This window comes from Equus przewalskii, chromosome 29 (genome assembly GCF_037783145.1).
Source record: "Equus przewalskii isolate Varuska chromosome 29, EquPr2, whole genome shotgun sequence".
In the NCBI taxonomy this organism is placed as follows: Eukaryota; Metazoa; Chordata; class Mammalia; order Perissodactyla; family Equidae; genus Equus; species Equus przewalskii.
This window is the reverse complement of record NC_091859.1, coordinates 32,253,991-32,281,885: the sequence shown is the minus strand read 5'-3', so window position 1 is coordinate 32,281,885 and position 27,895 is coordinate 32,253,991. Positions and strand designations below refer to the sequence as shown.

General features: G+C 46.5%; 1 protein-coding gene and 1 non-coding gene across 6 annotated transcripts in view; both read left to right on the top strand.

The window, feature by feature from the left end:
- Positions 1-27,895, top strand: part of LARGE1 (LARGE xylosyl- and glucuronyltransferase 1) — a 548,747-nt gene that overhangs the window by 189,803 nt on the left and 331,049 nt on the right. The window lies entirely within an intron of this gene.
- On the top strand, positions 3,706-3,843 carry LOC139080401 (small nucleolar RNA SNORA76). The gene has a single exon (XR_011534886.1). It is a non-coding gene; the product is annotated as a small nucleolar RNA SNORA76 (small nucleolar RNA).

Sequence of the window (27,895 nt, the reverse complement as noted above, 5' to 3'; positions counted from 1 at the left end):
GTAATGACTGTTGTGGGTTGAATTGTGTCCCCCCTGCTCAAAAATGCTTATGTTGAAGTCCTAAGCCCCAGTACCTTAGAATGTGAGGTATTTGGAGAGAGGGTCTTTAAAGAGGTGATTAAGGTAAAAAGGGGTCATATGAGTGGGCCCTAATGCAATAGGACTGATGTCCTTATAAAAGGAGACGATTGGGACACAGACACACAGGAAAGACCCTGTGAAGACACAGGGAGAAGATGGCCATCTACAAGCCAAGGAGAGAGGCCTCAGGAGACACCAACCCTGCCGACACTTTGATCTGGGCCTTTCAGCCTCCAGAATTGGGAGAAAATTAATTTCTGTTGTTTTAGCTGCCCAGTCTATGATACTTTGTTAAGGAAGTGCTAGGAACTTAATACAATGACAGTCACCTGAAAAGATGGAATGACTCAAGGAAGCCTGTAATGTAATGTTGAGGTTACAGTGTGTGGCACACGGCAGGAATCCTGGCGAGGCCAAGTAAAACAGGTTTAGACTGGAAGCTCCATCCAGGTCTCTACGTACACATTCACCACCGCAGCCACCCTCTGTGGTGCTCTGTCCCCATAGACAGACTCAGCGCCTGGCTCACAGTCATGTTACTAAATTGTTTTTTAAATAGCAGCTCCATTCAGTGTCAGCAAGTTCTCTTCACTCTGTGGATACCCAGTTGAAAGCACTTTTTTCTCCTCCAGGCCATGGTGTTCATTAATCCTGAGCCCTTCATGCTAGGAATGGCCAAAGGACTTGATCCTAAGGGTCGTATGGGGTGATATTTGGGGCCGCATCATTCTCAGCACCTCAGACTTCATCACCGTGGTTAACTGTCTCCACCTCTTTAAGACCTTGGCTCAGTCCAGTTGGCATGTGTGCACAAATGTCCATTTGATTGATCTCTGCTTGGCGATTCTGTGGACATTTTCACAGCCACGTACATGTTGATTCCCTCGTTTCTCTCTCTCTGGCTTTCTCAGATGTGCTCACTGTTGTTGATTCTGATGGGGCTACTTGCCCCCAGGGCCCGCATGGTACTACTAAAATCACAATAGTGACATCAGCCACTTGGGTGTGTGGGTAGCCAGTGGGAGGCAGCTCCATCTGGAAACTAAAAAGAGAAACAAAATCCCCTTCTTGTACTTCCCCCAGACTTTCTGTGTCTTTGCAGGTAGACAGGGCCAAGTAGGGAATTTACAAATTGACACTTTTTTCCCAAAGCAGCTTGATTTTTTAAAAAGTTCTTTCATTCCAAAGAACTGGGAGCAGGGAGTCAGTCAGGTTGGCTGGGAAGCCAGCTCAATTGGAGAAAGGCGGGCTTGTGTGCCCGGAGTCCTGTATGCTTGGAAAGTCTTGATTGTGTGCTGCAAGTGTCACCATAAACCCCAGCAAGAGAAGCCCTCCAACCATTTCCAGCTGTTAACACCTGGAGACTTTCTAAGTTACAATGAAAAGAGCATCCCTTGGCAAGCCGAACTTGACTTTGCGAATTTCATTAGGTGGAGCTTGAATGCTTTTCCTCTTCACGTGAGCACTTCCTGTATCTTACTGATGAACACGCAGTAAAAAGATCAGGCTGCATGTGCCAGAGGGTAGGTGTGGTCCTGGAGGTCTCCCGGGAGCACTTGGCAGAAGGATGACAAGGAGAAAGGCACATCCGGCTAGCGTCAGGACGGTGAGGACGGAAGCCTCAGTGTCTCTTCCCCCTTCTCCCTCCCATTTCTTTATTAGTCATAACAGGATTCAGCTGCAATTGGTCTTGGGTATCAATTTTGGATCTCCTGGAGATGACAGCATTTTGACTTGGTGATGCAAGTAATGATTTCTTTTTCAGTCTGCGGTAATACCAAGATGCGACTTGATGTGGAATCTGGAAGAATCTGTGATGGTAGCTGCCTTAGGGCAGAAAGTCTGTGCATTTTGAGGAAAAGAACTTCTAAGGTGGTAGGTTAATAGTGCAAATGATCTAGGACTCAGGCGTCTTATCTGGATTTGCTGAATCACTTCCTTTCCTTAAAGCTATTCAGTCAGTCTTGACTAGAATCTCCCCGCTCCAAAGCGGAGACTGAAATGACATCATGTATTTATTTAATAATTTTATTAGTCTTCTTGAGGCCGAGACCCATTTGCCCCAGGTCACACATTGAGTTCTTGGCAGAGCTGGGACGTGAACCTCTGACTTCTTTCCCAGCCTGCTGCTCTTCCCCTGATTCTGAGCTGCTTCTGCTTTCGAGGAGTTCTCACCTTTCTGCTCCCGCCTCTGCACTGCAGAGCGTGCCTCTGAGAAAGGAGCCTTCCGTTCTCTCCAGGGCTCTGAGAAGGCCCCTTTTAGCCGCTGGAGGCGGTCTGCTGGAGGCCTGTGCTGAGACGTGGGCTGAGCCTTGTGATCCATGTTTGCTATAATGGGAAGCAGCCCTCAGAAGACAGAGACACGCATTTGTATGCAGCCAGTCGGATGGCATTGACATAAACACAGCACTGATCAAACTACACACAGGCAGTCCCTCTCAGGGAAGACGGACCGAAATGGAATGCTGATTTTTCTCTCCGTCTTCTTTCGAAATGTTCCTTGCCGCCCACCTGATGTATGTTAACTGTTAGGGGCAGTCTAGCATTGCGATGAAGTGCGGTTTTGAAGACAGCCCTGTGTCCAGATCCATTTATTGATGGCCGCATCTTCCATCTGTAATCTGTGGAACTCTTGAGGGAAGTCACTTTTCTGAGCTTCAGCTCTTTCATCTTTAAACTGGGCATGTTAATGCTTAGCTCCTAGATTTCTAGAGTTAAAAGAATATATGAATGTGACGTACTGTGCGCAGTGCCTCGCGCATATTCAGCATTCAGTGGTCGGTAGGTGCTGTCCTGATCAGCAGAGCATCGTCATCATTCCTGCCTCATTGACGTGGATGGATGTGGTAGTGTATATAAGGAAGTACCCAGTCTAGAGCCTGGCCTGTGGTTATCTTTAGTAAATGAAAGCTGTTGTGATGGTGTGGGATAATGCAAAGAGCTGAACCTTTTAGCAGGTACAACAGAACTGGATGATTCCAACACGTAGATTCTTTTCCCAGCCCTGTTTCAAAATAATGGTATTGCCTTGGGCGAGTCACTTTCCTTTATGGGACTTTACTTTCCTCATCAACCAGATGGGGCCAAGTGGACCCTGTGTGATATTGAAAAGAGCTAACGGAAGGGAGGGGCATAGCTCAGTGCTGGAATAGAGTTGGGGCCAATCAGTGACTGTTGAGTCTGAATTGCTGCTGACACCCACATGGCTCTTCCTGGAGAGTGAACTGCCAGTTCATCATGAGACCTATAAATTGTGCATACCCTTTAACTCAATGATTCTATATTTAGGAATATACCATCCCTGAATATAGATTCCAAGAGAAAAAGTGGAACAGGGCAGAGTGGAGCCTGTCACACTGGTTCGTAATGGTGCGGTTTAAAATACCTCAAAATGGAAAACTTCACACGTGCCCAGCGTCGTCAGGCATTTTTGGTGATTTTAGCACCATCGAACCCACTTTGACCATGAGGAATGTCAGATGCATGGAAAACGTATGTGGCCCTCAATTTGTGGGGTGTCCCATTTGGCAGGGAGTTGAGCAATGGCAAAGACAACAACCCGCCATTTTAACTGAGTCCCAGAGAGAGTTTGTGATCTTTGAAATCAGTGCCTCAGTCCCTTGAGCATTGCCTTGGAACCTCTGTAGTGCCAGGCCCGTGGCCTCAGGGATCTGCTGGCAGTGCCAGAGCAAACCCAGCTTGTTCAAATCCTGGGCTGCTTAGATGCCCCCTCAGCGAATCCTTTGGCAGCAAGTGACATTCGGCACACGGTGTAGCTGACAGAGGCCCTGAAGCTGTATGTGTGTGGGGAAGGATGTGACGCACGTAGTGGGTTGGAAGGGCCAGGAGCCTGGAGGCTGGCTGGAATTTAAGGGTTAAAGGCCTTTCTGTGTGTAGGCAGAAAGACTGGGCAGAGGCTGGTGGGACCGTGGGCGGACGGATTATCTCCTCGGCCCAGGTTTCTCTGATGGGCTCCTGCCTTGCAACAGCCGTACTTGGGGAATGGGGCTTGGTCACAAAACACTTGGGGGCCTCCCAGCACCTAGGGTGCTTGCCAGAATGGTGATAGTCATCCCTCATGAGAGAAGCCCGTGAGGGAATGTTCACGAAGCTTTTGGCCCCCAGTGAGCACTCAGTGTTAGCCACCTTCCCCCTTCCTGGAGGCGAGCGGGGTCTTCTCTTTGAGGGTGGACTTTTCAGGCATATGGCAATCATCTGGCCAGGATTTTTGAGAAAACTCCCAATTGCCAGTGCCGTCCGGCTGTCCATACTCATACCTAATTATAGCTCTGCAAATAGAGATATGCAGCTTTGAAAACATTCGAATGGAATTTGGAGGGCTGGAAATAGTTACATATACCAATAGGTTATTCCTTCTTTTCATAAAGTCATTATAGTTGATGATAAAAAAGATGAGCGTCAGTAAAATGGGGAATTAGACATGTGATAATCCCTAAGATTTAAGATCTAAAACTTTGACGATTCAGTGCTGTAGCATGGGCAATCTTGGTAGATCATCTCTCTCTTTGTGGCTCCACATTGAGCATAAAATGGCAGTTCAGCCTGGTACACAAATCCTTTCATGATTTGCCCGTGGCTATCTCCTCAGTTGGTTTCATTTTTCTGACATTTTTCTTGAACGTTCCTGAAGATGTACTTCAAACAAGGTATATGTATTAGTTTTCTGTTGCTGCTGTAACAGATTACTACATACTTAGCAGCTCAAAATCATATGGATTCATTTTTTTATGCTTCTAGAGGTCAGAATTCCAACATCAGTCTCCGGGCAACAGTCAAGGTGTTGGCAGGGCTGGCTCCTTCTGGAGGCTCTTGGGGGAGAATCAGTATCCTTGCTTTTTTTAGCTTCAAGCAGTTGCCTGCTTTCCTTGGCTCGTGGCCCCTCCCTCCATCTGCAAAGCGCACCACTGCAACCTCTACTTCCATCATCACGTTGACTTTTCATCTGACGCTGACTCTTCCTGCATCTCCGTTATAAGGATCTTGTGATTACATTGGGCCAAGACAGATAATCCAAAATCATCTCCTCATCTCAAAATCTTTAATCAGACCTACAGTCTCTTTTGCCATGTAATGTAACATTCACATGTTCCCAGTGGCCTTCTTTGGGGGACCGTTATTCAGCCTCCCCTGGTATAGTTCCCTGGTCTTTCTACCTAGTGTTGTTGCTGCCTGAGACACCTATTTCTGCCTTCTTTGCCAGGCTAATTCCTCTTCACCCTGCAGAGCTCAGCCTCAGGGTCTTCTCTGCGAGATGACTTCCTTGCACCCCCTCCCTCTCCTGCCCCGTTGGCCTGGTAATGTGCCTCTCCTCCTTGCCTACCTGACATCTTCAGCCTACGCCTTTCGTAGCATCATTACACACTATTATAATTGCGGATTTATTTGTCTGCCTGTCCCAGTAGTCCTTGGGGACAGGGAATGAATGGTAATCACCTTCTTATCTGTACCACGTAGACCCATGGCTGTACTTCGTAGGCACTGGTTGATGGATGTCCAGGGAAACGGACCAGGTTAGGAACCACACTTAGCACCATGGAGAGGTCCCAAGGAGAAGCCCTTTGTCCTGATTTCCAGGCAGCCTTGTTGGCCTGGAATTGCATTTCCTCCTGGGAACTGAAGTCCTTTGAGCTTCAGCATGTCCAGGTCCTGTGTTTTCTGGCCCCCTCAGCTGTCTCATTCCGTCTTTGTTGAGCTGCAGCGGATTAACCTAAGTGAAAGCGAATAGACGATTTCCTATTAACATTTATATTGCTTTTCTTTTCTATTTCTTGACGAGGCTCTGAGGCCTGGGATGGCTGCGGAAAATGTTCTTTCATCTGAATAATGTCCCGGTTGGGGGCTGGATTCGGCTTTTTGCTGGGCTGTGGAGAAGAGTGGGTGTGGTGGATGCATGAGCCCAGCGAAAATGAAGGCACAGAAGTCAGTCCAGAAACTGCAAGTGAGATTCAATAAATGTGTCTTGAGTGCCCACTGCGTGTCTGCACCCGTGCTAGGGCTTGGCGTATGGAATGAACGTCTAGCATTTATTAAGTAGTTCTCACATGCCAAGCATTGTTCCAAGTGCTGTCATTTTATCATCTCTTTGACTTCTTAGAGCTTCCCTGTGAAATGCAGGTCTCGTTATTGTCCGAGTTTTACAGATAGAGAAACTCAGCCAGAGAGAGGGCGCTTCGTGTTCAAGATCACACTGTAGTAAGTGGCGTGGGCTCCAGATGCCCACCTTGCAGACAGGAAAGACTCAGTCCCTCTCCCCAAAATGCTCCTGGTCTGGAGGTGGTGTCTGACCTGGCAGTGCACTGAAGGGTGAGTGAGAGATCCACAGGTAGTCAAAGGTTTTGAAGGGCAAAAGGCAGAGGGGATAATAGAAACAAAAGCAGGGAAGTGTGAAAGTAATTATTTCGTTCAGGGAAGAGTGAGTAGCAATTCAGGGTAGTTTAGGTTGCTTTTAAGCTTGTAGGAAAGGTTGACAAGGGAGCCAGAGACCTGAGGCACAGGCGGGTGTAGCCAGAGAATGGATTTCCCAATCTATGTCCTGGAGGTCAGCAGCTGTGGGTGAGGACGATGATGTCCACAGTAGTGTCCCTCAAATTGTAGTAGGCATACAGATGTCCTGGGATCTTGTTAAATGCAGCCTCTGATTCCTAAGGCTGGGGTGGCCTAAGAGTCTGCTTTCCTGACAAGCTCCCAAGTGATGCAGATGTGGTTGGTACCCAGATCACACTTTGAGCAGTGAGGGTGTAGAGGGGAATGCAGGCGCCGTGGGGTGAAGATGCTTGGGTATCAGCATGGTACCTTACTTTGCTGTCAGGCTAAAGGGTCGGCTGGGTCTCTGATGATGTTCTCAAGAGGAATGGCAGTAGATGGAGGGGAAAATGAGGAGTTGGGGGTAAAGGTGTTCAGCCAAGGAGGAGGAAGAACCTGGAGCTGTTCAGTTTAAAAGGAGGCCGATGGAAATAGAGCAGCGTGTCAGTGACAGACTCAATAGCATATGACAGCAGGTCCCCATAACAGACCGGAGGGAAGTTTATTTCTCTCCCACATCCAAGAGGGCAGGAGGTTGGCAGGAGGTAGGGTGGTGCAGTGGTTTAATGGTGTCATTTGGTTCTAAGAATCCTTTCAGCCTTGCCATCCTCAGCTCTAGGCTGAGGCACCTGGACATCCAATATGGCGCTTGAGCATCAACGTCCTTGTTGTAGGCCAGCAGCCAAGAGGAAGCAAGGGAGAAGGCCAGGACGGGCACATGTCTCAGTGGGCAGACCGCCTCTGAGTGGCCTTTCTGAAGTCCCACAGCCACACTTAGCTGCCATGGAGGCTGTAAGATGTAGTTTTTTTCTCTGGTTATTTTGTCCCCTTGAATGTAAGCAGGTGCTGTTCCTATGCAGAAAAGGGAGATTGGATATGGCTCAGCAACTTGGCAGTCCTTGCCACAAGTGGGATCCCTGGGGAGAACTTCAAAGGGGGGAGTGTTGAACTAATCAGGCTCGTAGAGTGCAGCTGAATGACAGCCCTGTGTACTCACAGGGCTCTGAATCCGCTCAGGCCCTTTGCTCATCCTAGTTCCTCAGTGTGAGTGTCTCTCCCCTCTGTCATAGAAAAGCTGTCCAAAACCTCACCCTACAAGTTCCAGCTCCACTGCCACCTCCTCCGAGAAGCCCACCAGGACTCTTGAGTTAGAATCAGTCATCCATCCCCTGAACAGAGCGTGGTATTGGCACCTCCGTCAGCCTGCATTTGGTCCCATTTTGTATTTTATTTAGTCATTTGCACATGTACTACTTCTTCAGATTGCATTCGACCCCCAGCACAGTGCCTGGCGCACGATGAATTCCCAGGACGTTTTAGAGAAACTTCAGTGAGTAAGTTAAACTGGAGCGATCGAGCTGAGGGTGTCCGGTGGTAGGTGTTTTTCCCAGAGCATCGCTTCTTGAACTCTAGTGTGCCTCAGAGTCAGCTGGAGGGCTTGTTAGAACGACGCCTCTGCCCCCAATTTCTGATTTAGTAGGTCTTGTGTCGGGGGTAGGGGGAGTCTAAGAATGTGCACTTCTAGCAAGTTCCAAGATGATTCTGACGCTGCTGGTCCGGGGACAAGCCTTCGAGAACCACTGTCCTCAAGAAACACACCGATTTGCTGCTTTCCTCAGGTGAAACCTGCAATTTAAGTCGGGCCTGAAAATAGACATGGGGAGTTCAAAACAGGGAAATTAAGTCAGTGGATGAACCAATGGAGAAATATTGGGGATTGAGGGTGCTTTGGAGTCTTCTTCCCAATTTTCTTTCAAAGAAATTTCCTGTTTGACCTAATCTCAGATGCTGCCAATTGTAGCACACACCATTATTTTATATAAAGCCAATGAATTAAAAAGGTTTTTAATTAAACAGTGGCACAATGGTTTCTTATCCCTTTGAATCTTTTATATCTATTGAAAGAGCCCATTTAGACCTGATTAGATGGGTTTTTATTATATTATACTGCTATGCCTGCATATATGGGAGAACATCGGCAAATATATTGGTTCAGGGGTTACTAAACCTTATTCATATCGAGTCTCACTTTTTGAATCTCTTCTTGACTCGGTGTCAGCGCCACCTGTGTTTCTGTACCTTGTGCCATCCTCCAAAACCATTGCGAGCCTCAGATCTCTTCTAAGATGCCCGCAAAGGCGCTGAAGCCCACTTTGCAGCTCTGTGCAGCTCGCCTCCCCCTGGCCTCTCTCTCAGGACTGTTGCCACCGCATCTGGTTCTCCGTCCCCTCCTGCCCCTTCCCACAACCATTTGGTGCAGAGCCTTAAAAGAGACCCCTCCAATGTTATCACTGCTGTGTGGTCCCCAGTTATCTCCGGAGGCTTCTCGACTTCCGAAATGTTAGAATGTGAAAAACTGTTTGTCTTAGACTCAATAACATTCTTTCAAACATCCACCACATGCTGGGCACATGTTTTCACTGTGGCGGCTCTTCATATAAATGGTCTTGTGTTTCTGTACCTTGTGCCATCCTCCAAAACCATTGCGAGCCTCAGATCTCTTCTAAGATGCCCGCAAAGGCGCTGAAGCCCACTTTGCAGCTCTGTGCAGCTCGCCTCCCCCTGGCCTCTCTCTCAGGACTGTTGCCACCGCATCTGGTTCTCCGTCCCCTCCTGCCCCTTCCCACAACCATTTGGTGCAGAGCCTTAAAAGAGACCCCTCCAATGTTATCACTGCTGTGTGGTCCCCAGTTATCTCCGGAGGCTTCTCGACTTCCGAAATGTTAGAATGTGAAAAACTGTTTGTCTTAGACTCAATAACATTCTTTCAAACATCCACCACATGCTGGGCACATGTTTTCACTGTGGCGGCTCTTCATATAAATGGTCTCAGTTAATATTTATGATGGTGAGCCACAGTTGGCATCGTGACCCCAGTTTTATAGATGAGGACCTTGGGTCCTCATTAAACATGCAGGCAAGCATTCATTCACTCCTCAGATAATTTATTGAGGTCCTACTGTAAGTCATCATTCCAGGCACTGGGAATACTGCCGTGGAAAATTCCCTGGGAGGATAGTCAGTGAAGAAATAGGTTTAAAAGATTGAATCATATGAGTGCTACAGGGAATGCTGGGTGTTAGGGAAGGCTTTGTGAGTAGATGCTGGAGTGTAAATGAGGATACACACTATATGCAAGTACAAAGGTCCTGAGGCAGGCGCGTGCTTGTCTTATTTGAGGAACAGCTAGTCTTGGAATGTTTTTACCTACAAAACTTCTGATACCAAATGTATGGGGATTTCTTCTCACACCAGTTCTCTAACTCTCTGGACAACAGCTGGGTGTCCTACGGTTCAATTCAGTTCTGACACTACCCAGAGTTATTATAGACCCCACAGGTTAAGGGCTCAGTCCCACAAGACTGTCCTTACTTCAGACCCCCATCAAAACTCCCTGGAGGTTGGAGGTGGGCTGGGGCTGAAAGTTCCAACCCTCTACTCATGCCTTGGTCTTTCTGGTGACCCATACCCATCCTGAAGCTAGCTAGGGGTTCCAGGCCACCGGTCATCTCATTAGCATACTCAAGACCCTCTTACCATTCCAGAGATTCTAAGGGTTTTAGGGGCTCTGTGCCAGGAACTGGGGACAATGACCAAATACATGTTGATCACAACCAGGAAGCTGGTTGAGCTGGAGCAGGGGAAGCTCAAAAAAGGTTCAATAAATGGCCCAAGCTGGGGTGTGGCTGAGTTGAACTTTCCAGATCTTTGGGTTCCAAGTCCAGGGTTTGTCCACATGTAGGCAAGTGTGAGAAGCCACTGCAGATGGTACCCTTCTCTGTTTACTGGAGTGAGTTTAGTCTTTTAAGAAACAAATGATTAATTCAGTTCCAGTAGTGAGGCACAGGCCAAAAAAAAAATGCTCATTGCTGTCACCACTGTGCTGTCTAGGAAGGACCTAGGTGTCTGATTCCCGAGCAGCGGTTTAACCAACCCAGGTAGACGTAACTGCAGGTGTGGGGCAGTCGGCGGAGGAAGCGGTGACAAAGAAATACAAACATTTCATTCCCGGTGCGTGTTCTCAAAATAGAATACGGGCCTTTCAAGTCTGTCTTCTTTGAAGAACATTGTCGAAAGGGAGACTCTGGGAGCACACCGTGGAAGAAAGAACAGAGATCTGGGTCTTGATCCCAGCTCTGCCGGTAATTAGCCATGGGACTCTCCTATTAGAGTTCAGTTACAGGCAAGAGAATGCGTGAGTTTAAACAGAAAAGGACTTATTGCCATTACGAGGTGCCTTGCAGAATTCTAGGAGAGCTAGAGGCACGGGCTCAGAGCTGCACGGAGCACTTCTCTGATCCACACGGAACCAGACCACCAGGGATGCCGTGGCTAAGAAGCCACTGAGAGAACTCCTCCTGCGAAGACCACACCCTGTCTGCCGGGGTCTGTGTGGGCAGGACGGGCGCCGTATTTCTTGATACTCATGAAGTTCAGAACTGGATACTCAATTAGCTCGGGATCTAGTTACAGATGCCTCGGAAAGAAGCGACTGTTTCTCACTCATGCTTGCCAGAAAAGACAGAGGCGGCAGAAGAGATGGTGCACCTCCTGGTCTTCATTTTTGCCTCTGTAATCTCACGGTGTGTCCGCTTGGTGGAAACTACGTTTCACAGTAGGTGTCCTAGAGCGGGGCCAGCCCGGTGGTGTAGCAGTTAAGTTCGTGTGCCCTACCTGGGCAGCCCAGGTTTCGCCAGTTCAGATCCCGGGCGTAGATCTATGCACCATTTCTCAAGCCATGCTGTGGCAGGCATCCTACGTATAAAATGAAGGAAGATGGGCATGGATGTTAGCTCAGGGCCAATCTTCCTCAAAAGAAAAAAAAAAAATAAACGAATACTGGTATTAATCCAGTGATGTGTCACTCACTAAGCAATAAAAAGAAACGGACAGCTGATAAATGCAGCAGCATGGATGAATTGCAAAAATGTTATGCTGTGAAAGAAGGCTTACCCAAAAGAGTAGGTACTTTGATTCCTAGCAGATGAAGTTCTGGGACAGAAAGAGCCAACTTATAATGGAAATAAATCAGAAAAATGGTTCCATATAGGGAATGCAGGCACAGATTGACTAGGAAGGAGTTTGAGTAAATTTTGTCATCATTCCGGAATGTTCTGTGTCTTGAAAGAAGTTTGTGCTATACAGGTGTATGCGTTTGTCAGAACTCACTTAGTGGTCTGTAAGTTGCATTGCATGTGCCTTTTTCCTCAAAAGAAAAAAATATAAACATTATTGAAGTCTAGTTCATGCTATAATACTAAAGGAATAGTGGGCTGATGACTATTTTGAAATGCATTAAAAAAAATAGGTTGGTGGATGGATAGAAGGATAGGTAGATAGGACCAAGCAAGTATGGTAGGATGTTAATGGCGGAATGCAAGTGTGGGGATATATGTGTTCCCTGTAGAATTCTTTTACCTTTATGGTGTGTTTGAAATTTTTCATAAGAAAATGTTAGGGAAGAAATCTTTTTAAAAAATCATAGAATATATGGTTCCTTCCTCTCCTGCATCAGGCAGTGGCTAGTTGTTGAGAAAGTCACTTCAGTTGTCTGGCTCTACTTTATGTAATGAAGTGATTTTTGCTGAATTGGCTAGAGAGCACAAAGGACTTAAAACATAGGTGACTGAAATAGCTGGGATCGGGGATATAGTCCGCATATAGCACCCAGAGAAGATGCCCAATAAGTACTTAATTAATCTGTTTCTCTCCCTCTGTAATGATGGTCTGAAACTCTGATTTCTTTGTCCGCATCCCTGCTCCTCCACCCTGGAGTCAGTGCCAGCCGTGCAAAGACTCCAACTAGCCATTTCTGAGATAAGGATAAGTGTAAACTTTTATAGTAGGAAGGGAGCCTGGGGGACTACCTCCTTCTGCTTATTTTTTGGTGAGTTTATCTAAATCAGTTTGGTCATACAAAAATCTTAGCTGATTTTGTAGGTAACAGTAGCAGCCAAAAAGCTTGAGGTGGCAGAATTGGCCTCCTACCGCAGCCTCAGTACATTCATGAATCAGTAGGCACCAAGTGACTCAGGCGACCTTAGAAATACCAATGATGTCTCTGCCTTCTGTCCTTTTGGGTGTCCTGGCCATCATCTTGCAGAAAGGGTCACTAGAGGCAGGCATGGCAATATGACAGGGACCATGGCTGTTGTCCTAGTGGCTGGCATAAGGCAAACAGAAGTCTTTCCAAACAGCAGCTGGAATCAAGACTGCTTTGGGATCACTCTCAGGATGCCATGGCCAGGGATGGTGATTCCAATCTCTCTAGATTTTCAGTCTGTTGAGGAAAAGGTGGAGAGAATCTCTAAAATACTTTAGCCAGTCCACATTTCTTGAAAACCTTCTCTCACCAATGAGAGCTCTTTTCTAACATTCCGCGTGCCATTTAACAAGCTGCTGTGTCACCAAGAAAGCCCCGTTCCAAAATTCACTAGATCCGGATATTGATAACACACACCCTACAGCAGGCCTTTGGGTTGACATTTTCCTAGTAGAGTGCCTCTTATTTAATTGTCTTAAAATATACATAACATAAAATTTACCACTTTGTCCATTTTTAGGTGTACACTTTGTGGCGTTAAGTACCTTCACGATGTTGTGTAACTATCACCACTATCCATTTCCGGAACTGTTACATCACCTCAAATAGAAGTTCTGTGCCCGTTAACCGGTAACTCCTCATTTTCCCTCCCCCAGCCCCTGGTAACCTGTTCTGATTTCTGTTCCTATAAATTTGCCTCTTCTAGGTACCTCGTATAGGTAGAATCATACAATATTTGTCCTTTTGTATCTGGCTTACATGTCTTTAAGGTTCATCCATATTGTAGTTTGTGTCAGAACTTTCCTCCTTTTTAAGGCTGAATAATATTCCATTGTACGTATGTACCACGTTTTGTTTATCTGTTCACCTGTGGACGAACATGTGGGTTTTTCCCCTTTTGGTGATTGTGCATAATGCTGCTGCCTCCTGTTTTTCTCTATTATCCAAACTTCCTAAAACGTGCGTGTCTAAACACCGCATTTTTGGGGTGATGTTTACATAGGGAAAATTTACTTTTACGTTGCAAAAATCCACATATAGTCGTGCTTCACTTAACTATGGGAATGTGTTCCAAGAAATGCGTTGTTAGGCGATCTCGTCATTGTGTGAACCTCATAGAGGGTCCTTACACAAACCTAGATGGTATAGCCTACTAGACACCTAGGCTGTGTGGGACTAATCTTTTGGGACCACTTTCGTACATTTGGTCCATTGTTGACTGAAATTTCATGTGGCTCATGACTGTAATATTTTTAACAAAATAACGTAATAAGTGTTAAGTTGCTTACTAGATACAATTGGTAGAAAATCAGAATCATGTACATGTAGAGATTTTGAGAAGCCTCTAAGCCCTGACAAGATGGGGATGGGGTCTTGGGTGTTGCTGGTACTGAGAAGGGCTGTGTGCACAGAAGCTGTTCACCGACAGCCGCATGAATGGTTTTCTGATCAGAAGCAGCATTTTAAGCATTTCGCATCCTAACAAGAGAATGTGTCACTTCTTTACAAGGCGTTTTATGTTTGTGATGTCTTCATTTCGTTTTGGGAAATTGGGAGGAGGGAGTTGGCTTAACATACGCATTAAATAAGTTTTCATTATAATTTTAATTTATAATTTTAATTATAACTTTTCTCATATAAAATCACGGGAAATTGAGGCCAACCTGGTGGCACAGTGGTTAAGTTCGCGGGCTCTGCTTTGGCATTCCAGGGTTTGTCAGTTCGGATCCTGGGCACAGACCTACAGACCGCTTATCAAGCCACACTGTGGCAGGTGTCCCACATATAAAATAGAGGAAGATGGGCACGGATGTTAGCTCAGGGCCAGTCTTCCTCAGCAAAAAGAGGAAGATTGGAGATGGATGTTCGCTCAGGGCTAATCTTCCTCCAAAAAAAAAAAATCATGGGGAATTGGTTCTGTGGTAGCTTTTTGGCACAAAACGTTTTACTTTCAGGAATGAATTATGGAAACGACAAGGGAAATGCTTGCTTTTTGAAGTATAATACAGATATTATAACACTCCTCACTGTGAAGAGAAGGAGAAATGTAGGTGCAGAGGGAAGAAGACAGCTGCTCCCGTGGAGTCCTCAGAGCTGCCTAGAGAAGAGAGAGGGGCTGACCCTGCCAGGCCATGGCTCTTCCTGGTTGCTTAGGGGTCTCACCTGTTGTCTCCATGTCAGAACCATTGAAGGGACTGGCCCAGAGACTAGAAGGAGGCTAATTGTTGAGAGGATTTGTAGCCTTTGCAAATGCTTGTTAGAAACCAGCTGCGATGGGCCACAGGACACATTGGGAAACTTGGGGGAGGTTAATGGGGCTCAGCCACTTTTTATGTTGGAGTCAGTATGGATGATGCATGGCTGTGAGCCGACAGGCATGTATTTTGCTTGTGTGCCCTCTTGCCTCCTCCTGGCCTGTGAAGAGCTGTATTCCAGTCTCGGGCTCACAAGCTTTCTTACCACACAGTCAATGTTTGCTGGTGAGAAATGAGTCCAGTGGTACCACCACATCCAATATGCAGTCGTGCTGCTGCTCTCTGTGATCAATGTCATGGGCATGGCTGGTAGCATCAGGGCAACAACAGATCTCTTTTTAATTCCCTACTTTCTCTCATCTTTTAGAAAAGGGTGAAGCCACCCTTCCTTGCCAGGAACCTCTTGTCCTCCTCTTCCCTCCCTCCAAATGTCAATCGGATTAACCTTTTGCAGTTGTGGCTGCCTCCACATCTGCTGGCATGCAGTTGGACTTTGCAAAGCAATTGAACGGCGCCTTTGTGGGGTTTCTGTATTTATTTTCTTTGAATAATGTCCATAGCAAATTTACTCTGCTCTCTAGCCAAAGGATGATTTGTGCCACTGCTGGGGCTGTGCTCTCAACCTGGGGCCCTCTTGAGGCGAGGGCCGTGGGGCCTGCTGCCTCACCAGCTCTAATGCAGCCTCTGGAACCAGGAAAGAACCATCTTGCTTGTTGAGAAGGTTCCAGGGCCCAGTCCACGTGAGTTCTTGTTTTGTGCACTGGGGCTGTGATTCTGGACAAGTGCAGGAGAGTGTTGGGTAGATGGATGCTGTGTGGGGGGTACAGCCCAAATGGGACTGGGGGGAGGTGGGTGTGTGGGACCCCAACATGGTGCTGCCTTGCTGGCTAGAAGGACCCACTATGCCAGATGGAGCTGGTCCAAAAGCTGACCTTCAACTTGATTGCCTTTGTCGAGAAGGTCTCAAGAGCTGTCTTTCCTGCCCTTTTTCTCCTCTCTCTCTCTTTCTCTCTCTGTTCTCTAGTCTCTTTGCCTTCTCACTGTCTCCCTTTCATGTCAGGGTGGAAAAGGGCTTCTCTCTTTTCTTGCCTCTTTTCCCTGCTCTCCTTCCCTCCTTTCTCTCCCCTGTGGTCTCTGTAAAAGGATTATCGAGCGCGTTTGAGTTCTGCCTCCTGTTGATGATTGGGTATGTGAACTTGGGTGCCAGCATCTTCAAGGGTTAACTGGGCGTGCAGATACCTATGTCTGGGGTCGTTGGGAGGACTGGATAATAACAGCAATCACTACAACTTTCATAGCCCTTATGTTTATATAGCACTTACTGGCTCTACATGTGGGCACTCAGTTAATCCTCAGGCCATTCATGAGGCAAGACTGTTATCCCCTTTATAGATGAGGAAACCGAAGCCTAGAGAGATCAACCAACTTGCTGGAAGTCACATAGCTATTTTATGGTGAAGCCAGTGTTTCTACTCAGTCTGCCTGGCTCTACCCTGCACACCACGACAAGGTTACCCTTGGAAGCATCTAGTACATGGAGAAATGAGGGACATTATTTATGTTTATTGAACATCTGTGAGTGAAAGCTCTTTATCTGCATTGTGAAAGATGCACATAGTCAGTGTTTAAAAGATTATTTCTTCGTATCATTTTTCTCTCCATTTTAATTGTCCCTTTTTCTTCTTTTTCTGTTTACACTTCTGCTTATTCTCTTCTCTTGGGGATTTGGCCTGACACCCCTTCCCCTTTCTTTGGGTCTGCTCTACTTTTTGGTCTCTTTTTTTTTTTCTTTCTTCCCCACCCTCTCATCTCTCTCGCTCTTTATTGGTCTTGATACATGCCAAACCAAATCCCAAAGCCCCAGCAGGGATTGGAGGCAGCCCTCCGACACACAGTAGGGCATGAGCATGAGCACCAGGAATCGTGCTAGCCCGGGGCCTCCTGTTCCAGGGTGCACACGGACCGAGGATGGAGTGCGGCTCCTTGAGCCTTCGTCAAGATGTGGTATGTACTTATTCCTGCTAGAAAAAACGCACCACAGGCAGGAGATGACTAGCGCAGGACTGTGGTGAGAATTTCATCTCCCCAGTGTCTGAAAAGTTCTGAGATGGAATTTTTGCCTTCCTCATAACTTAGGCAGACACGTGCACGCACACACAGACAGACACATGTGGCAGTAAATTTGTCAGCCCGTACAGTAGCACACAGTTCTAAATATGGGCACGGTAGGAAGAGAGATGGTTACTGTGGGAACTATAATTTTTAATTTACTGGCTTGGAGCTCTAAACCAGGGCTCGGTGCTTAACGTAGTGTTTTTACATTTGGATATGTGCTCTGGAAAAGCATAAAACCTTGCAAAGCTGGGGCCAGTGTTGAGACAAATCACTGAAGGAGGTTCAGAGAGGGCATGAAATATCAGGGAGGTGGAACGGGGCCAATTAATTTGCCCCTAACAATTGAAAGGAAGGAAGTAGACCAGTCCTGGGGATCCCAGCTCATCAGCACGGGAGGCTGCATGACCAGCAAGGCCACTGCTGTCAGCTCGCAGGTGAGGAGACTCCGGTCCAGAAAGAAAGGATGATGGGGCCTAGAAGGAGGCTGGGGGAGCACAGGTTTTGCAGCCAGAGGTCTGGGTTTAAAACAATGCAACATGCAAGGGATTTGGACTTCAAAAATCTGAGCTCACAGAAATGCGAACACATAGGTACTGCTTCCCACATGCCGGGCACTGCTCTCAGCACGTTAGAACTCACCCATTTACTCTTCAATGCATCTCCGGGCGATACCTTCCTACTGCAACTTTGCAGACGCCTGGACGTGGTGGTAGAGAGGGCGGGCACAGGGCTGGGATTTCATCCCAGGCGGTCTGGCTCAAGAGTCAGTATGCTTAATTAGCTGCATTTCACTGTGTTTAAATCCTGACTTGACTTCCTAGCTGTGTTATCTTGGGTAAGTTACTTAACCTTTCTGAACCTTGATTTCCTCCCCAGTAAAATGAGGACACGACCTTCAGCATGTGGTTGTGGTGAACCTTAGGAGAGGACGAGCATGTGGAAGGTCTCTGCAAGGGTGTCGTTTGATTGTTTACCATCAAGAGAGAAGCTGAGTGTGAGGGCCCTTGTTCAAGGAAGAACAGGACAAGAATTCGTATTGGGGTATTTTTACTCTAGGTGGGCAGCACTCATGTTGGCATTGGGCCTACCTGACAAATAGATCCTCTTCCCACCTCCCACCTCCTCCATGGGAGAGGGAGGATCGGCCCCACGTGCTCCTCCTCCTCCTCCCCCCCCCCACCCCGCCCCGTCCTGTCACACTTTCCCCAGCACACGATGTAACTGAGACATCAGCAACACCTGCTGGGGTGTTTTGGACTGGCACAGTTCCTGGTGTCGCTCTCGGGAGTGGAGTGGAATACAATACCTCCTCGACTATGCATTCATTTAACAAATGTGTATTGTGCACCTACTGTGTGCTATCCATTGTTCTCAGCTCTGAGGATACAATCATGACTAAGTCAGTCTTTGTCCTCATAAAACTTACTTCCCGTCAAGGGGAGTGGATAAGAAATTCTATCAGCTAGCAATGAATGTTATAAAAAATTGCCAGGCAAGGTAAAGAGATGGAGACTGAAGGTCTGGGTGGAGAGTGGGGTTTGAGGTCAAAGAGGACCTCTTTGAAGAGTCCATCTTGGAGCAGAGGCCGGAATGGAGTGATAGGATGGAGCTAAAAATAGGAGGGAGGAGTGTCCCAGATGGAGGAATGACAAGTGTAGCTGTCCTGAGGCTGATCAAGATTGACGCACCCGAGGGGCAGCAAGGAGGAAGAGATGAGAACAGAGAGTTAGGCTGATGCCAATGGCGTGGGACCTCACAGATGCTAGTAAGGAGTCTGGTTTTTGTTCCAAGTGCAATAGCAAGCCATTGATATGAAGTTGCCAGATCAAATACAGAATGCCCAGTGAAATTTGAATTTCAGATATACCACGGGTAATTGTTTAGTTTGGACAGAACTGGACATCCTGTACTATTATTTGCCAGATCTGGCAGCCCTACGTCAGTGGTCTCAGAGCAGGGGCCTGCTGTGTCAAGAGAGCATTGGCTGGAAGGAATTTTGCAATTGGGACCAGGATGGGGGCTATTGTCCCCCAAGACAGAGGTGGGGCTGGTCCGGGTCACGGTGGTCCAAGTGGAGGTGCTGAGAAGTGTTGGAATTCGGGGTATATGGTGTCACCTATGGGACTTGATAATGGATTGCATATGCCAGGGAAAGAGGAGTCAGGCAGGGCTGGTCCTAAGTTCTAGTTCATGAGAGGAAACATTGAGTCTCAGGGCTTGGACAGCTGTGGACCAAGCTGCCCGCTGTATACCTGAGCTCTCGATGGGTTCAGTGTTCAGGTACCCACAGAAGGGACAGCGGTTTGCCACGTTCTCTTGCCTCTGTTTTTACACTCAGTAAATTTATATGTATTCTGTATAGATTAGATGGGTCGATAGATGCTATCATAGATGAATACATCATCTTCTGAGCACTTATCCTGTGCCAGACCCTCTGCTAATTGCTCTCCACATCTGTCTCCTCTTGTTTGATTTGTGGGAGAATCATGCTGGGATCGTCTATGTTTTACAGCTGAGAAAATCGAGGCTCCGTGACAGTGCTGTGTGCGTGACGTTGCTTGATTGGTTTCAGGGTTGTTCCTTGGTTCCCTATAGTCGTACGGGCATGTGGGTCTATCAGACCCACTTTCAGCCCCCAGCAGGGACATTGTGTAGACGAGATCAGATCTGTCCTGATCCTCAGTGTCAGCATTAGAACCCGGTTCTGTCTGATTCCAATATATAAGTAGTATTTTTGGTCTTTAGTGGGAATAAAAACTACCAAGGGGGTTGGTTAAAAATGCACATTCTTGAGACCGATGCCTGGGATTCTGGTTCAGTCGGCCTGGGCGGTGGCCCAGGAATCTGCATTTTGACAAACCTCACAGTCGATTCCGATGCCATTATTCCTGTATTTGAGAAACACTGCATGACTTTGCCTTAACTATGTCAAACACAGAAAACCCCTGTTCCCCCAAGTGGCCCAGTGGGGTTTTCTTGGATCCCGTAATTTGGGTATTAGGGCTGCAGTTTTGAATGCAGTTTGATAGCATCTGCTGCTTATTTCCTATTTTTAGGCATTTCCTCGTGCTTTAATAGATGCCTCCAGGAGGATCGGCCTTCAGTGTTTCAGACAGAATCGCTGTGGGTGCTTTTTGCATATTCATGCCCCCTCACATTTGCTCATCACCTCCCATAGTACCAAGGGTTTTCAGGTCCCGATTACGTTGCCTTCACCCTTCTTCGCATCTCTGGGACCTGTGCCAACTGCCCCCAGATGCATTCCTGGGCCAGATGCCCTCCCACCCCTCTCCCTGTGTGCACATTTTAAGAAATTATTCGGATTGGATGTGTTTTGCTTACATGCTCATCCCAAGGGAAATTTCTGCTGTTAGGAGCTTGGAGAAGTATGATTGGTCTATGCCTAGTGGTTCCACCCCTGGCGCCTGGAAATCCTGGAAACGAAGGTGACAGGGAGCCTCAGCAGACATCATCTGGCACCTTGAAGAAGTGAAGTAAAAAGTTCAGTGCCTTGGCTGAAAAAGCGTGGGTAGAAAGGGGAGAATACAGCTGTGGGGAACAAATGGGATTGACATCCTGGGGGAGTGTGGTGGGGTTACAAGGAAGTGAGGGCAGCATTATATAAAGAGTTCTCTGCTTCTTAGCCATGCTTTAACTGGCTTGGCAACATTTCACCCCTGGGTGTACCAGTGAGGAACTTATCATCATAGACACAGTGACCCTCGGTGAGCTAGGTCCTGAAATTCCACAGTTCCTCATGGGGTTCCCTGCAGCCATTAAGTGTCCCTAAATGGGCCACCCCCTTGCTAATAGACACTGCTACGCAGGAACTCAGTGACTTACCAGACTAGTCCTCCAAGGAAAGGTTCTTGAGGGGTCCCCTGTGGCTCTTTCTCCTGTATCAGTCTTGTTTCTTGAGGGTAGGACGTGCCTGTGGGTGCCAGGGACATGAGGATAATGAAACACACGGATAGCCCGGGGCCAGTCTCTTGCTCTTGGCGTTCTTTTGGCCTCAACAATTCTACCATGATTCTCTTCTGTTCTCTGTGTTTGTTGTCAAGGTGTTGGTGATGGGGAGCTTGGGCAGAGAAGGGAGCAGGCACCAGAGAGAAGGAGTTCCAGAGAGAGGTGTTATTACAACACTCCTTCCCCAACGCATCCCACGTTCACCACGTGTACCACCCGTGATGATTTCTGAGGCTGCCGAGTTAGGGGCAAGCACATTTGGTACTAAATCTTGCTTCACGTCTTGTTAAAGAGCTTCTCACTATAAAACCTTTATGTTAGTATCTCAAAATGGTTTACTCTCTGCACCTCCCCGCCCTACTGGCCTCCATGCCAAAGGACAACCTTCAGGCGAGAGCCATCTTGCTGCTGTTACAACTGTTGCGACCACCACTGGTAATGCAAAGATGGCTGCATGTACCAGACTCTGCTGGGGCTCTCCCCTCGGTAAGCCCTCTCTTCTATTCTAGAACTTCTGGGCCCACGCTTGGGCTTTTCATCAAAGGCTGCAGAGAGGTGTATGGTTAACCTTCTGGGAAGATGGTTCAAATGCCATCTATACCATTTAGACGCTGTGTGACTTTGGCACCGTTCCTAATCATTCTGATCCTCAGTTTCCCCTCCCTTAAAAGTGAAGGTAATAACAGCATACATCTTATGGTGTTATAAGGATAAAATAAAATAAAAACGCAAAGTGCCTAGCACAATACTTGTTACATAGGAGGGTGTAGTATGTTACCTATTATTATTTCTATCGGTGTCATTGTCATTGTTACTCTTACATAGTAGGTTGGAGCCAGGAAAGCTGGGATTGAACTTCCAGCTCTGCTACCTGCTCTTGGTGTCACTTTGAGCTAAGAATTGGCCTCCTGAGTCTCAGTGGAATAGATCCACATGTCTCTGGTGTTCTCTTGGGCTCAGATGACGTATTGGCAAGCAGGCAGTGGAGTGATCCACTCACCCTCGTATTTTCTGCAAGCTTCTGCTGTATGCCAGACTGCGTTAGTTGCTGGAGATGCAGCGATTCAAAGACCCATGGTCTTTGGTTTCAAGGATCTTACCGTTACCTGAGAATGCGGATGCGACCAAAGGGGATTTCATATAAAGAGACAGCTGATGAAATGGAAGACTGCATGGGGCTGGCCCCGTGGCCGAGTGGTTAAGTTCGCGCGCTCCGCTGCAGGCGGCCCAGTGTTTCGTCGGTTCGAATCCTGGGCGCGGACATGGCACTGCTCATCAGACCACGCTGAGGCAGCGTCCCACATGCCACAACTAGAGGAACCCACAACGAAGAATACACAACTATGTACCGGGGGGGCTTTGGGGAGAAAAAGGAAAAAATAAAATCTTTAAAAAAAAAAAAAAAAAAAAAGAAATGGAAGACTGCATGAAGCCCAGCAGAACCTTCAAGAAGAGCTAGCTTCTGCGCGGGGGAGTCAGGAAGACTTCCCACAGTGGGTGTTGAGGGGGACTTGAGAGTTGAGTACGAATTTCCCACCTGGGGAAATAGTAGAGGCCTGGGTGACAGGGAGTAGTGTGGGCGCTCTGGTGAAGGATGAGGTAGGAGCATGGGAGAGGAGAGAGAGCCCAGGGCTGGATCATAGGCCATTTTTTCTGTACAGATCTCTTGGGCCTAAGTTGCTTCAACGACAGTATCTTGTGATTCCTTTCCCAAGGAACACAATTTTCACTGTGTTGACATAAATTATTTTCATTATATTCTTGTGCAACTTGGTGCAACCTCTTTATAGACATATCTTGAATAAACTATAGTAAGAGTACCACAGATTTATATAACACTTCTAACAAAATTGCAGAATTTAAAAAACGTTCAAATTATCAACATGATTTTAATATGTCGAGTCACGCAGTCTTACTCTCCTGGCATGAATATGGATGGATCACTGTGGCGTAGAATTTGGAAAGCTTGTGTGCCACGTGACGGTCTCTTATTCCTTGTTTCTTTCCCCTGTTCCCACCGGAAAGCCCCAAACCGCTTCGCACCAGATTCTTGGCCTATGTGAGGTGTAACTGCATCCTTTAAGCTTGGACAGTTAAGGGAGTGGGTATGACCTGGGACTAGCGTGACCCTGAACACAGGTACAAAAGTGGGCGGTGACATTGGGCTCCCCGTTAAGATGGCTGTGTGGATGATCCAAAATGTGCTTCTATAAATTTTTAAAGGATTATCAAAGTGAAAATTCCAAATTAGCAAACACTTAGAGAACACGTGGAACCCCACCCACCGTTATATTTGAGAAATAGAAATGCCAAAGGGAATATTTGATAGAAATGTAGTTGACAGAGTGAGGAAATTATTACTCTTGCTATTATTGTACAAATAGTAGTAGTTATTAATACTAAAGGAAATATTTATTATAGCAAGCACTTCATCTGTGCTTACTGTATACCAGGCATCATTCAGACAGCTTTGCATATATTATCTGATTTAATCTTTACCACACTCCTTTGAGGTAGGTGGTATTGGTATTTCTGTTTAACAGAAGAGGAAGATGAAGCACAGAAAGTTTAAGTCATGGGCCTAAGGACACAAGCTAATAAACAGCAGACCTGGGATTTGAACCCGGGCAGTCTACCCTGGACCGCTTGCTTCTAACAACTACAGATATGAATTGACTTTTCAACTCCTCTTTTTATAGCTACCTACTCAAATAACTAATGACCCATTCCCATTATTCTCTGCATGTATTTAAGGGTTGACAACTTGTTTAAAATTTAATATTCAGAGCAATGCTGCCACAGCTATTTGACAATTTCAGATGTAAATCTACCTTAAAGATTACAAGTACAAATTATGCAATTTGATTTTTAAGTGCTTTTCCAGCAATATAAATAATGAAGTGTGTTGGAACTGGCAGGTATAGTACATTAAATTGAGTGCAATTAAAACACTGTGATATTTTTAAATTAACGAGAAAAAATAAGCGGCAAAATTAAGAAGTCTGAATCTGTCTTCGCACCCTCCTCCAGCTGGTAACTGGGTGGGTGACTGCCGAGGGTATTAGTAACATTTGTGCTCTGGATTTCAAGTGCGATGATAGTCACATTTAACACAAAGAGCACTTTGATTTTGCTTCTGCATAACAGGCAGATGACATTTCCAACAACATCATCTTTTCATTTTTTTGGAAACAGATGACATGGGGGTATTCTGAGAAGACATCTGAGTTGAAATAATGACTTGCCTTCTGGGTAATGTCTCAATGAGACATCTGAAAGTCAGGGTTCTCTTTGCTAGACACAAGAAGAATCCGCATCTTTCACACTCATGGGCGGGCTTTGCCCTTTCCAAAAGCCAAGAGTCTGTTCATTGGGAACAAGGCGGATGGCACAGCTGTTCAGATGGTTTCCCACGTCCCTTCCAAAGGCATGATATGGACAAAGTGAGAGCTGCTCTCAGCTGGTGGTTCCTGTAAAGCCTGATCAGTATGGGTTTGTTTATCAAAGATCTCCTTTGGCTTCCCCCTCAGTTCTGGAGTTAGAAAGGTCCAGGCAAGAGACCACTGGCACACCTGTACCTCTGAATTCACCTGAGTGTGTTTCCCCTGGAATGGTCATGTAATTGACATGTTCACTTACTCCCAGTACTTACTCCCTTTTCTCAGTGTCCAGAGACTCCATAGAAATCCCAATTTTTGAAACTGGTTGCATGACCTGCAGTGCATTATCTTGGGTGGTGTGAATGGCAACTGTGAACGGCTCTAGATTGGAAGGCAACTGCCTCAGTTTGGATTCCTTGGGCATTGGTTTGCTGGGACTGCCATAATAAAGTCGCACAAACCAAGTGACTTACACAACAGAAATTTATTATCTTGACATTTCTGGAGGCCAGAAGTCCAAAATCAAGATGTTGGCAGGGCCGTGCTCCCTCTGAAGGTGCTAGGATCTGTTCCAAGCCTCTCTCCTCGCTTCCGGTAGTTCCCGGGCTTGTGGTGGCCAAACTCCACCCTTCACATGGCATTCTGTTATGTGTGTGTCTCTTTCCTAACTTCCCATGTTATAAAGACGCCATTTATATTGGCTTAGAGGCCACTGTACTTGAGTGTGACCTCATCTTAACTAATTACATCTACAACCACCCTATTTCCAAATAATGTCACATTCTGAGGTACTAGGGGTTAGTACTTCAATATATAAACTTGTGTGTGGGGGGCGCACAATAGTCCGTAGCAGCAAAGTGGCTGGCACATAGAAGACCTAGTCATACATTCATTCATTCAGTGAATAGTTGAGTACTTACCTGGTGTTGGGCACTGTTCTAGACGCTGGAGATAACTGAGCAAAACAGACTCCTGGATCTCAGGAAGCTTATATCTTAAGGGGTGAGATACATAGTAAATAAAATGTAATGTCAGTAGGTGCTATGAGGAAAAATGAGAAGGGAGATAACCAGTAGTACACAGTGTGAGAGGCTGTTGGCCTTGAGCGGTCAAGGCAGGTGTCTCGGAGCTGGTGGCATTTAAGCCAAAACTTTACTGAAGTGAGAAGTAAGCCATGGAGAAATCTGGAGAAAGAGTGTTCTAGACAGAGCTGAATGCTTAGTTGTACGTTAGTTAAATGGCACGTGTTTGTAGAGTCAGTTCAAGGAGGTGTATTTGGGGAGGGGGTTCATTTTTAAAATATCCTTGGAGTCTTTTGGGAGTGAATTCTGAAAAATAAGAGATGGGAACGCACATTAGGGAAAAGCAGTGAGGTTAAATGCGTAGTAGAACTCAGAATCTTCTGTCATGTTTGACCTGAACATCGGCCTGGAAAACCATTTCAGGGTCCTCAGGGCATTCTATCCCTGTTTGGATCCTAGATTCATGGGGTTTCAAAGAAACTCCAAGTCCATTCAGACCTTCCTCCCACCGAATGTAGAAATGAGCGTTCTCTTCCAACGTCTCCGCTGGGACTCTGCTTTCAGGCCTCTCGTGAGCCGCCCCTTGGATGTGTAGCTCAGTGGCTCTATTTACGTTCTCCTGCCCCAGTGCTGGACAAGCAGCTCCAAGCCTAGCTCATTGGCCCATGAAGATCCTTTACTCCTCTGCTTTTTCCCCTGCCCAGAGTCCCTGTGTGTCCTTGTTGAAGTGTTTCGTGCCCTAAACCAGCAGTTCTCAAGGCTGACTGTATGACAGAACCCTCTGGAGGGTTCCGCAGATGGCCAGTTCTGGGATCCCAACCCATACCTGCTGAATTGGAGTTTTGTGTGTAGGGTCCTGGCAAATATTTTTTTACAAAGCTCTAAAGATAATTCTGCTGTGAAATCTCACTGCCCTAAGGCATTGATACTATTTCCCCAGTGATCAATGCTTTTATTAGTAGAATATCAAGAAAAGGGATCAGATGAGGATGTCTGCTCTCTTCCCCCGACAATGTCTAGGCCATCATGAGGCGAAACTGTTTCAGATGTGCCTGTTCCTCGTGGCGGTTATGAAGGGCTCTGTGCCATGGATTTGTGGAGGGTGTGCCACTTAATAACTGTGCTCTCCTCGGATCTCAGCGCATCATTGAGAAACGCTGAGACATCTGGGTCAGCTTGGAGAAGCAGAAAAGAAAGAATGAGGTGGTTCTGGTGCTAATGCTAAAAACAGAACTTGAGCAGAGATTTATCTTGTCATCTCTTAAGGGCCATTTGGATAGAAAAATTGAAGAAAATAATGAGGTTTCCTAGTCTAGCATCTCCTTAGTGAAGTCTTATATAAAGTGAAAAATGTCAGTTATCCCTCCTGCCCCAAATGTCCTGTGTGGACATGCAGGTGATTATTTATACTGAGTTATTTATGTTGGTTCAGATGCTTTGTGCCCATTAGCTGCCCCTATTAGAATTTACTGATAGCGTCTTTACGTCAAACAGGAGACCCCTGCTTCCGTTCTTGTTCCCTTTCACTCTGCCCTTTATGGGGATAAAAAGCAGCTTTCCACAACTGTTGAATAGCCCCCTCCTTTATATAAAGTAAGAACAGCCTTCCCCACAATTGTATTTTTATAGTTTTGCATATTGGATTTTTCATTTACGTGATCATTTTTATCACTCTCATTCGATCTCTAAGTCCTCCAGATTCTTCCTGAATTGAGTAAACCTGTCTTACTTCTTTTAAGTAATTCTTTTGTTCCAGCTTGGCTTTGTGCTCCTCCAGTCTGTCTGCTGTTTCTCTCAGGTTTGTAAATCCCAAACATCCTTTCTCTTTTTCTGATATTAGACATGTTCAGGTGTATACTCCCCTTCTCAGAGAGCTGGATCTTACCTGTGGTTCTGCATCCCTAAATGTGTTTAGCACCACAGGCTCCATCCTTGGCCACAATTGATCTAACTAAGAACACACCTGTGACTCACACTTAGGTTAATCTCTATGTTTGCTTGTGACCAACTGGCTGCTTCATCCCAAGAATTTGGACAAAGAGAGACTGAGCATAAGCTGTGAGTCTAGAGTGGAGGGAGAGGATGGTGTTGGGCAATGGTACCACTCTGAAAGATGTACTTGTCCTCGTGTCAACTGGAGATGTGAACGCGGGCACCTGTGAGCCAGCAGAGGAGATCAGCTGGTGGAGCAGGGAGAACGCACAAATGAGAGACTCTCAGGCTTCTGATAGAGACAGAGAGATGGAGAGAAAGATGGAGGGAGGGAGGAAGGTATGGAGGGAGATGGGGTAGAAATAGATGTGGAGAGATAGCTGCCTCATTTTCCATGAGTTTCCAGGTCCTACAAGAACCCGAGGACTTTGTTCCTATACAGTTTCTATGCGTTTATGGTAAACTGTCCTTTTTCTCATTGGGCCAGTTTGAGTGAGTTTCTGTTCCTTGCACCTGAAAGATGGCGGATTGAATCCCATTGAGAATTGTTACATCTTG